The following is a 12219-nucleotide window of genomic DNA, read 5'->3' on the forward strand; positions in this document are numbered from 1 at the left end:
TTAGTATCTCTTTGTTATAGCAGCTTAGCTGTGACCCTAACAACCACAACCTTAAACCTCTGCCAAAGATTTGGGAGATTTTGGAGGTCATTTCACAGTTCATGGAGCTGAGTAGAGGCTAGTAGCAGAGTATGGAGCTGATTGGAAGTCACTATGAACTTTACAGAATACCATAAAATATTGGTCTTTTCTATTCCTTCATATAAACTTTGATTTCACAAAAATTATATATTTAGTATATTTTAAGTTTAGAATGTCTATGAATAACACCTGTAATCTGTTGCTATTTATTATAACTTATAACCTAAGACATAATAGATAATATAATCTAAGTGTATTGATAGAACCCATCACAAAAAATCACAAAAATCACAACTACGAGCATACAGCCAACATCCTCCATTGGGGCTAAATTTTTCCCATTAATATTTTAAAGACTGCATGTTCATCACTGGTTTTGCTACACTGTATATTCTTTTTTTAAATTTATTTTATTCAAATATAGTTGATTTACAATGTTGTGTTAATTTCTGCCCAGTGATTCGGTTATACATATATGTACATTCTTTTCCATTATGGTTTATCACAGGATATTGAATATAGTTCCCTGTGCTATACAGTAGCACCTTGTTGTTTATCCATTCTCTATATAATAGTTTGCATCTGCTAACCCCAAACTCCCAGTCCATCCCTCCCCCACCACTCCTCCCCTTTGGCAACCACAAGTCTGTTCTGTAGCTGCATTGTGTAACTTTAATGGCAATGATTGTAGTATACATGATTATGACAATAGAAAGCATACATTAAAAAAAAGAGATTCACATGAATACATTCACAACTGCTACAGTTGAACGTATTTGCAATCACTACTCTGGACAGTACAGTATCAAGCAGCACTCTGAGAAGGCAGCCTTTGTCCCAGACGCTGAATGCTGGCAAGAGACTCCAGCATAGCACATGGGAAGTTGAGAGGGTACCCATCACAGCAGGTCACCCATTACCTCCACGAATGACTGGCTCCACAGCCCCAAGATGACCTTGATCCATGATGCTTATCACGGTTACACAGCCAGCTATGACCCACCCTCTGACAACATAAGGAGTTGGCATCTTAAATTTAGGAAAGGCACTGTGACTGCTGCCCCCACTACTGAGCGATCCTCTCATGGCACCCTCAGCAGTGCAGTGACCCCCAGTCTGCTCCTTAGAGAGGAAGCCCAGCTTCTGTTTGTCATGGTGATGTGGCAGAGATGGGACCCTTGAGGACAGAGGGCATGGGTGTGCTTCCCAGCCCCATGTCTTGCTATTGTGAGAACCAGCGTGGGCAAGTGATACCATTTTGCATTTTGTTGTATTTTCTTTCTTTCCTTCTTTTTTTTTTTTTGCAGTACGCAGGCCTCTCACTGCTGTGGCCTCTCCCGTTGCGGAGCACAGGTTCCGGACGCGCAGGCTCAACGGCCATGGCTCACGGGCCCAGCCGCTCCACGGCATGTGAGATCCTCCCAGACCGGGGCACGAACCCATGTCCCCTGCATCGGCAGGCGGACTCTCAAACACTGCGCCACCAGGGAAGCCCTGTATTTTCTTTTAAACTTAAGATCATCATTAGCAATTCCCTTGTTGCTCCATTGCCTTCATAATTCTCATTTTTACTGACTACATTATTTCATCAAATAGTAGAATTTATCGAAAGAGCTCCTTATTGTGGACTCTTTAAGTAGTTCCATTTGTGTTACTGCAAAAATTGCTTCAATTAATATCTTTGTCAACATAACTTTTTGCTCCTGTTGAATAATTTCCTTAGGAAATGGGGTAAGTTTTGACTACCTGTTATGGAAGACCAGAAGGATGTTGTGGCAACATTTTTTGCACTAGCATTTTGCACTGGCCCCAAATGGGAAAGACCAGAACTATTCTTAAGTAGGAAGTGCTTAAATAAATTATGTTACATCCAATCAATAGAACACTATGCATTAAAAAAAATGGAGATTACTCAGAATAACCCAAAAGTAAAAACAATCCAAATGTCCATCAAATAATGAATAGATAAACAAAATGTGGTATAATATCCATACCGTGGGATCTCATTCAATCATAGAAAGGAATGAAGTTCTGATACATGCTGCAACATGGATGAACCTTGAAAATATTATGCTAAGTGAAAGAAGTCAGACACAGAAGGCCTCAGATGATTCCATTTATATGAAATACCCAGAATAGGCAAATCCATAGAGACAGAAAACAAGCTAAGTAGTCACTGGAGGTTGGTAGGAGGGAAGAATGGGGAATGATTGCTAATGGGTATTGGGGTTTCTTTGGGGGATGATGAAATTGTTCTGGAATTATATAATAGTGATGGTTCCATATCCTTGTGAATATACTAAAACCCACTGAATTGTACACTTTAAACTAGTGAACTTGGGGCTTCCCTGGTGGCGCAGTGGCCGATCCTCCTGCCAATGCAAGGGACACAGTTTCGATCCCTGGTCTGGGAAGATCCCACATGCCGCAGAGCAACTAAGCCCATGTTCCACAACTACTGAGCCCACGTGCCGCAACTACTGAAGCCCACGTGTCTAGAACCCGTGCTCTGCAACAGGAGAAGCCACCACAATGAGAAGCCAGAGCACCACAACAAAGAGTAGCCCCTGCCCGCTGCAACTAGAGAAAGCCCATGCGTAGCAATGAAGACCCAACACAGCCATAAATAAGTAAATAAGTAAATAAATAAATTAAATAAATAAAAAATAAGTGAGCTTTATGGGATGTGAATTCTATCTCAGCTAAAGAAAAGAATGAGGAAGATGTCTATTGACATGATCTCTTATTCATTGAAAAAAGCAAAGTTGCAGAGCAATATCTAAAGTATACCATTATGGTGGAAGTCTTTTTTTCTATCTGTAGTGGTTGATATTGCGAGGCTTCCCCAGGACTATGTCGGTCCTGCCCCGATTCTGCGATAAGTTCAGCTGCCGGAGCAGCCCCTTGCTCTTGGAAGCAGGGTACCTGCTGTGTGCTGGGAGCTGAGATGGTGTGTAAGGACCTGTACGTACTGTGTCATTATTCCCATCGTTTCAGATAACACAACTGAGAGGGTAGAGAGACGAGGGGCTTGCCAGGGTTATACAGCAAGGAGAGCGGCTCCACCGGGAACGAAACCCAAGCCTGTATAGCTCCGGGGAAGGTGAGCCAGAGGCTTGGATGCCTGGAGGAAGCTCTGAGCTTCATTTATTCTCTGTAGACCCGCTGGCCAGGGCCGTGGAGGCTGCTTCCCTCAAGGTAGCACAGATTGTAAGAATGCTGGTCTATGAATTTACACTAAGTCAATGAGGGCCCTTTATTTGAGAACAGTAGAAAGAGGATTTCAGAGCGTCATCTTGCCTGAGGCAAGGCCCTTATCTCTTGATGGGAATATTTCAGTAGTTCCTGACTGGTCCTCTTACCTGCCTGAACATTCCATGCTCCTTCAGGAAGCTGCTCTTGCTGTTGTTCTAACTAGAAAACTCTTCCTGCCCACCAGCCACTCAACAGACTCCTACTTACCTGTCAAAACCCAGCTTATAAGTCTCTTCTGTTGTTGTCTCCTTAAAAACACCATTTATAGTTGCCCCTCCTAGAGCCTTTACAATAATGCTAGTAATATTAATACTAGTAATTATCATTCAGTGAGACCCCACTATGTGCTAGGCAGTTTTTTAAAAAATTTTTTAAATGTGTTTGATTTTTATTTTATTTATTTTTATTTTATTATTATTATTTTTTCGTGGTACGCGGGCCTCTCACTGTTGTGGCCTCTCCCGCTGTGGAGCACAGGCTCCGGACACGCAGGCTCAGCGGCCATGGCTCACGGGCTCAGCCACTCCGCGGCATGTGGGATCTTCCCGGACCGGGGCACGAACCCGTGTCCCCTGCATCAACAGGCAGACTCTCAACCACTGCGCCACCAGGGAAGCCCGCTAGTCAGTTTTAAGTATTGATGTACTTTGTCCTTTTCATTCTTATGGGAATTATGCAATAAAAATATAATTATTTACATTTCTTTCAGATGAAGAAACAACCTAAGTGAGGTTAGAAAATTTGCCCGACGTCACACTACCAGGATGTGAGGAAACGGGTCTTTCTGACTCCAAAGTTCATACTTTTCCCCTTTCCCCACATCCCCTCTCCTGCAACAAACACCTTGAATTGCAAATGCTACTTGTCACTGTCTCCATCATTGCCTGTGAGCCCTAGAAGGCATTTGGTGGCTCTGATTTCAGGACTGCAACCCCACTGCCCAGTACAGGGTCTGCTCCCAAGCGCCCAGTCCTAAAAGCGTAGTAGGAGTGAATGGTTCCATTTGCAGAAACCCAGCCTGGAAAGTAAAAGCAGTAAGTTTGTCCAATCTCTACAGATGGGACAGGCCCGCTATCTCCTCTGGAAAGGCGATAAAGGAGCAGGTCTTGCCTCCTTGAGGACTTGCAGATGTTTCCTGAGGCCATGAGAGCATTTCTGCTTCTTGCCAGTTCATGTGGCTGCTGGGAAAGCTGGTTCCATGGTTCTGCTGGTGGGAATGTCAACAGCCACCTCTAGCCAGCCCTCTGGAAATTGCCCTGAAGTATGAAGGCCAGGAGAGGCCCCCAGAGGATGGAGGCCCCATCGCCCCTTTGGTGGATTCTTGCTGAAGCCCAGAAGGAGCTTTGTTGTCGAGAGAGCAGGACCTGGCAATGCAGACCTCCAGCTTTGTAGTCTGTTCTAGCTTTGAAAACCATCTCCACCACTTTCTAAATCTCTGGCCTTGGGGCAAGTTTCTCAACTTTTCCAAAGCTCGATTACTTCATTTTTACCGGGGAGGAATTGCCTCCTTTTCAAAGTTATAGATAAAAAGAAATAATGCATTGAAAACCCTTACCACCAGGCCTAGCAAGTGCCCACATATAACAGCCGTGACACTAATGATGAAAATAACAATAATAATAGTTGTTACTATTAAACTATCCAGGGTAGATTTTTGTTGTTTGCAGCTAAGAATCCTAACTGATACACTTATTACTTGGGGGAGCAAGGCAGTTTTCTAGGAGGACAGGCTGATTGGGCCAGATGGGCAGTTTCCCCAGGTCCAGCACAAGTGTGACGGAGAAAGCGACCTCCCATCCTTTGGGTGTGAGCATGTGCTATTTCTTCTCTGTAACCCAACTGCCAGAGTAACCTGGGAAGGGGAGGCCTGGTCAAGACTCCACCCCCGCTCTTCTGAATCTTCGGTAGCAAACGATCATTTTTCTGTCCCAACCACCTAATGCAGAATTGAGCAATTAGCAGTTATTAAAGTGACGTTTTATGTTTTGAAGAAAGGGAGTAATAATTTTATATTGAATAACACTTAAAAGGTAGAAAGTGTTGGGCTTCCCTGGTGGCGCAGTGGTTGAGAGTTTGCCTGCCGATATAGGGGACACGGGTTCATGCCCCAGTCTGGGAAGATCCCACATGCTGCCGAGTGGCTGCGCCCATGAGCCATGGCCGCTGAGCCTGCGCGTCCGGAGCCTGTTCTCCGCAGCGGGAGAGGCCCAGCAGTGAGAGGCCCGCGTACAGCAAAAAAAAAAAAAAAAGTTAGAAAGCATTTTCCCAGGGATTATTTTATTTACCTTATCTAAGCACACAAATACCCATGAAAAAGAAGATGGGCTTTATTTCAGTTTTATTTAAATCTTTCTTGAGCTCTTCAGGTTTTCATCTATAGGCCTCCAGTCAGCTCTCTCTATCCGAGGATGGGAAACTTGTAGATTCTGAGAGCTAACTGTTTATTAAGGACAAGTCTCAGAGATGGTAAAAAGTAAATTGGAATTGGTACTGGCTGTTTTTCTTCATCCTTGAAGAAAACCCTAGTCATGGGGCCCAGTTCACACAGGGCAATGTCTCCCTGACTTCAGCCATTAACAAGAGGAAACTAGAACGGTAGACAGGTAGCCTTTCAAGGGCCTTTCAAGGGCACAGTGAGGAGATTTTTAAAAAAGAAACAAAAAGAAGATAGACTTGTACAGTTTGGGTTTCTAATATTTTCATTGGACATTCCTTCACATATATTTTTCCATGTCTCGACTAGATTTATCTTTATCATTTTTAAGCTTCTCATAGTATTCCTTCAAGTGAATGGGCCAGAGTTTGTTCATCCGCCTGTCATTTGATGCCTGGGTAGTTCTAACTTTCTGCTATTATATATATACTATCAACCTTTATTAAAACAAGATTTTATTTATTTTATTTTTTATTTATTTACTTATTTTTGGCTGTGTTGGGTCTTTGCTGCGTGCCGGCTTTCTCTAGTTGCGGCGAGCGGGGGCTACTCTTTGTTGTGGTGTGCAGGCTTCTCACTGTGGTGGCTTCTCTTGTTGTGGAGCACAGACTCTAGGCACGCGGGATTCAGTAATTGTGGCTCATGGGCTCTCTTAGAGCACAGGCTCAGTAGTTGTGGCGCACGGGCTTACTTGCTCCGCGGCATGTGGGATCTTCCCAGACCAGGGCTCGAACCCGTGTCCCCTGCATTGGCAGGCGGATTCTTAACCACTGCACCACCAGGGAAGTCCAAAACAAGATTTTAAATCTATCTTTGTAAGTATGCCCTTGGAATAAATTCCTGGAAGCAGATTAAGGAGGCAAAGGATAAGAACAGGGCTTCTTGGACTTTCCTGAAGGTTAGATCATCCTGAAGGAAGATAAAACCAATGTGTGGAGATTGCCCACATGTTCTTCCCAGTCTGAAATGGGGAAAAAATGCAGAAGCAGTGCCAATGAGGTGACAGGACAATTTGCTGAGCCAGGCAGAATTTTCTGGAAGGGGCTGGATTTTTCTTTTCTGTGAGAACATCCTCAACTGATATCCCGCTCCTTAGACCCTCAGTCTATCCAGGGCCACTCCACCTCCTCAACTACCTCTGCTGGAATTGTACCTTGGCAGTTAGCACAGAGCTGGGTGCTCTCTAGAATTTCCTGTGAATTCCCAAGAGAGAGCCAAATGCCTGTTTTGGGTGGGAATCAATGTTTTACCAGAACAAGGCAACATGGTGGAGGGAGCACAGCACCCACCCTGGAGTCAGGAGCCCAAGCTCCAGGCAGGGCCTTGCCATCAACCTGTTGACTCAGCAAGCGCTCCCTCCCACCCCAACCTTGGAGCGCTGATGACTGAAATTACACAATTTCAGATGCATTCCTCTAGATCAGGACTTTGACTTTTGATAAAACACAGGAGAGGGCACAGTGCCATTTATACCCCAGGGTGAACGACTGTATCATCTCTGGCTCTGAGAACAGGCCTGATGGGGGAAGGAGGTGAAGAGTCCCAGTGAAGACCCTGAAAGCAAGAGAAATGGCCCCAGGAAGCAGGTGAAGCTCAGAGTCCAGCCTTTCACAAAATCTCTTAAAACCTAGGCTTCCTTCTCTACTGCCTCTGATCTGTGGGACTCCCCCAGGAATGCAGTGCCCCCAGGGGAGTTGCAGACAAGACCCCTCAGGGTTGTTGGGCTTCAACAGAACCCTGGGATGGATGTTTCCTGTTGGATTTGAGACTAGAACCGCAGGTCCCAGTGGAGTTTTCCAGTGACCCCATCCCAGCCACATTGCATGTGAGCACCTGGCTTTCACAGTTATCCTCACAATGATGCTGTGATTCCTGCTCTGTGGAGGCTCTGCTACTCTGGCAGTAGACTTGGCACCGTGATTTAATCTTTAGCCAAGCCCAGTGCAATACGCTGTGGCTCAGACCACGACCGCCTCTCAGATTTTATCTCCTCCCCCGCTTCCCGTCATTCACGATGTTCTATCCTGGCTTTTCTCTTCCTCAAATACACTAAGCTTGTTCCTGCCCCAGAGACTTTGCATGCCGCGTTCCCTCTCCTTAGATCATCCCATGCTCACCTCCTTGTCCTCATTCAACCTTCAGTTCAGTGGGCACCTTTCCCAAGAGGTCATGCTGCCCCTTGGGTCCTTTTACTATCCCATTATCAGCCTATGTTTTCTTCTTAGCACTGTCATTTCCTCAAACTATTTTATTCATTTATTTAGCCACATACTGTCTGACTCCATAACCAGAACATCAGCTCCACAAGGGCAGGGTCAAAGGCTATTCTGTTCTCTGCTGAGAGCTGGCAAATACAGGGGAATCCGTCCAAGAATCCCAGGCAGAGCTGCCCCCACTCTTCTTCGTTCGGTTTTCTCATTCTTCTCCTGAGTGGGATAAACCACGGGAGAGAGCCCTCCTAGCTGGACGGCATGCAGATCAGGGTTCCTGCCTAACTTGGTAGTTTCACTTACGGGGTGACTTGGGCCACCTCCTCTACCCAAGCCTGAAGAAGCAGCAGACTGGACCCACTGGGCAGAAGCTCATAGAGACAGACTTGAGGTGGATGTAAATTGTACTTTTGAGCAGAGCTGCCAGAGGCTGAAAGATCATGCTGCTGCTTACCTCGGCTAGCTTTACACCTGGTCCATCCGTCCATGGGCCCTGCCTGCCAACCTGCAAGCTCGCTGAGCTCACAGGTACTTGGAACTGGCCTCAACATGGATGCTGGGGACTTGGCATTGCTGAGGGAACTAGATCAGATGATCTTTGTGAGCCATTTCATCTCCAATTTTCAGGGCCTTGGAAGAGAGGAGTTTATTTCTAATCCTCCACCTGTGGCCTGCAGGGCCTCCAGGGAGTGACAGACTGGATTTTTTTTTTTTTTTTTTTTACATCTTTATTGGAGTATAATTGCTTTACAATGGTGTGTTAGTTGCTTGCTTTATAACAAAGTGAATCAGTTATACATATACATACATCCCCATATCTCCTCCCTCTTGTGTCTCCCTCCCTCCCACCCTCCCTATCCCACCCCTCTAGGTGGTCACAAAGCACCAAGCTGATCTCCCTGTGCTATGTGGCTGCTTCCCACTAGCTATCTATTTTACATTTGGTAGTGTATATATGTCCATGCCACTCTCTCACTTTGTCACAGCTTACCCTTCCCCCTCCCCATGTCCTCAAGTCCATTCTCTAGTAGGTCTGTGTCTTTATTCCTGTCTTACCCCTAGGTTCTTCATGACATTTTTCTTTTTCTTAGATTCCATATATATGTGTTAGCATACAGTATTTGTCTTTCTCTTTCTGATTTACTTCACTCTGTCCTCTAGGTCCATCCACCTCACTATAAATAACTCAATTTCGTTTCTTTTTATGGCTGAGTAATATTCCATTGTATATATGTGCCACATCTTCTTTATCCATTCATCCAATGATGGACACTTAGGTTGTTTCCATCTCCTGGCTATTGTAAATAGAGCTGCAATGAACATTGTGGTACATGCCTCTTTTTGAATTATGGTTTTCTCAGGGTATATGCCCAGTAGTGGGATTGCTGGATCATATGGTAGTTCTATTTGTAGTTTTTTAAGGAACCTCCATACTGTTCTCCATAGTGGCTGTACCATTTCACATTCCCACCAGCAGTGCAAGAGTGTTCCCTTTTCTCCACACCCTCTCCAGCATTTATTGTTTGTAGATTTTTTGATGATGGCCATTCTACCGGTGTGAGATGATATCTCATTGTAGTTTTGATTTGCATTTCTCTAATGATTAATGATGTTGAGCATTCTTCCATGTGTTTGTTGGCACTCTGTATATCTTCTTTGGTGAAATGTCTATTTAAGATGCTAATTTTGTGCCAGGGTTAAAGGTCGGTGACCCCCAGAGCCAGTGCACTGGTGAGTAACCACATCTGTCCCACCTGCTCTTTGCTTTGCACTGAAAAGCTGATCGACTGAATCAGGAGTGCAGCACCTCGAAAAAATATGAGTTCCAGACCTGGTTCTGTTGCCAAGTTGCTGTGTGAGTTTGACTAAGTTCTTTCCCTCTCTGAGCCTTGGTATGTATTTCTGGAAAAACGAGAATATTTGGATTAGACCTTGATGCTTTCTAAGGGCCTCTCTTGGAATCCTAACATTCCAGGAGGCTACCCAGCAAACCTCAGACCTGTGGCCAGGGCTTGTGCCAGGCTCCAATTCTTCAGCAGGACATCTTTCTTAGTGGGCAGCCTGGCAAGGAACCAAGACCCCTGACGTCCGTCATCAGAATCTCAAGTCTTCTCCGAGTGTCTGTGTTTAGTCACAGTGTTGGCTGGGCAGATGACATCGGCATGCAAGCTTCTCAGTGGGCAGAGCCCGGCATGTCCATCAGGAGAGAGATGAGCTGAATCTGGTCCAGAGTCACCCTGGAGGCTGTCCCACCAGCACCCCTGATGGGGCTGCTCATCCAAGGGGCAGGAATTTAAAAAAAAACGTATTTTAAATTGATGTATAATTGATTTACAATGTTGTACTAATTTCTGCTATACAGCAAAGTGACTCAGTTATACATATATATATATATATATATACATTCTTTTTTATATTATTTTCTGTTATGGTTTATCCCAGGAGATTGGATATAGTTCCCTGTGCTATACAGTAGGACCTTGTTGTTTATCCATTCTAAATGTAATAGTTTGCATTCCTACCCCCAAACTCCCAGTCCATCCCTCTCCTTCTCCCCCTCCCCCTTGGCAACCACAAGTCTGTTCTCTATGCCTGTGAGTTTGTTTCTGTTTTTTAGATAGGTTCATTTGTACCCTTTTTTTAGATTCCACTTATAAGTGATATCATATGGTATTTGTCTTTCCCTTTCTGACTCACTTCACTTAGTATGATAATCTCTAGTTGCATCCATGTTGCTGCAAATGACTTTATTTTGTTCTTTTTTATGGCTGAGTAGCATTCCATTGTATATATGCACCACATCTTCTTTATCCATTCATCTGTCCATGGACATTTAGGTTGTCTCCATGTCTTGGCTATTGTGAATAGTGCTGCTATGGACATAGGGGCGCATGTATGTGTTTTTTTTTTTTTTTTTTTTTTTTTTTGCGGTATGCGGGCCTCTCACTGTTGGGGCCTCTCCCGTTGCGGAACACAGGCTCCGGGCGCGCAGCCTCAGCGGCCATGACTCACGGGCCAAGCCGCTCCGCGGCATGTGGGATCTTCCCGGACCGGGGCACGAACCCGTGTCCCCTGCATCGGCAGGCGGACGTTCAACCACTGCGCCATCAGGGAAGCCCCGCATGTATGTTTTTGAATTATAGTTTTGTCCCGGTATATGCCCAGGAGTGGGATAGCTAGGTCATATGGTAGCTCTATTTTTAGTTTTCTGAGGAACTTCCATACTTTTTTCCATAGTGGCTGCACCAGCTTACATTTCTACCAACAGTGTAGGAGGTTCCCTTTTCTCCACACCAGGAGAGGGACTTTGTGCCTCTGTCACTGACAGTGTAGGGACTCCTTGGGTGGCCTTTATCCCAAGACCTCCCTGGGTGTGGCAGCCTCCCTGTGTTCCTGCACCTGGAGTGGAAAGGGGATGTTGTGAAAAGGAGACTTTTCATGATGCCCTGTGGTGATTTCATGATGTTTTATAGTTTCATTCTGCTTTCCTGAAATTCATCTGAATTAGTCTTAGGCACAACCACTTTGGAAGAACAGGAAAGCCTAGTACTGGGTTCCTGGGACCATTCTCTGTCCTGAGCCAGCTGTTTCTTTCACCCTGTAGGGTTCTTGTAAGAGTGAGAGGCTCAGAAAACCGAGTCGTTGAGTAAATATTTCCCAAGTATCTTCTCTGAGCTAACTCCAGGCTGGGAATTGGGGATTAAAAATGAACCATTACCTTTTTTTTTTTTTTTTTTTTGCTGTACGCGGGCCTCTCACTGCTGTGGCCTCTCCCGTTGCGGAGCACAGGCTCCGGACACACAGGCTCCGCGGCCATGGCTCGCGGGCCCAGCCGCTGCGCGGCATGTGGGATCTTCCGGGATAGGGGCACGAACCCGTGTCCCCTGCATCGGCAGGCGGACTCTCAACCACTGCGCCACCAGGGAAGCCCTGAACCATTACCTTTTTAATGCTCTGTGTAATACACATACCTATGCAAACACAGGGGTTAGATTCTCAGGGGAAAGATTTTTTAAATTATTTATTTATTTATTTATTTATTTTTGGCTGTGTTCGGTCTTCGTTTCTGTGCGAGGGCTTTCTCTAGTTGCGGCGAGCGGGGGCCACTCTTCATCGCGGTGCACAGGCCTCTCACTGTCGCGGCCTCTCTTGTTGCAGAGCACATGCTCCGGACTCGCAGGTTCAGCAGCCATGGCTCGTGGGCCCAGCCGCTCCGCGGCATGTGGGATCTTCCCGGAC

This window comes from Mesoplodon bidens (assembly GCF_964165515.1).
Source record: "Mesoplodon bidens genome assembly, chromosome: 6".
Taxonomy (NCBI): Eukaryota; Metazoa; Chordata; class Mammalia; order Artiodactyla; family Ziphiidae; genus Mesoplodon; species Mesoplodon bidens.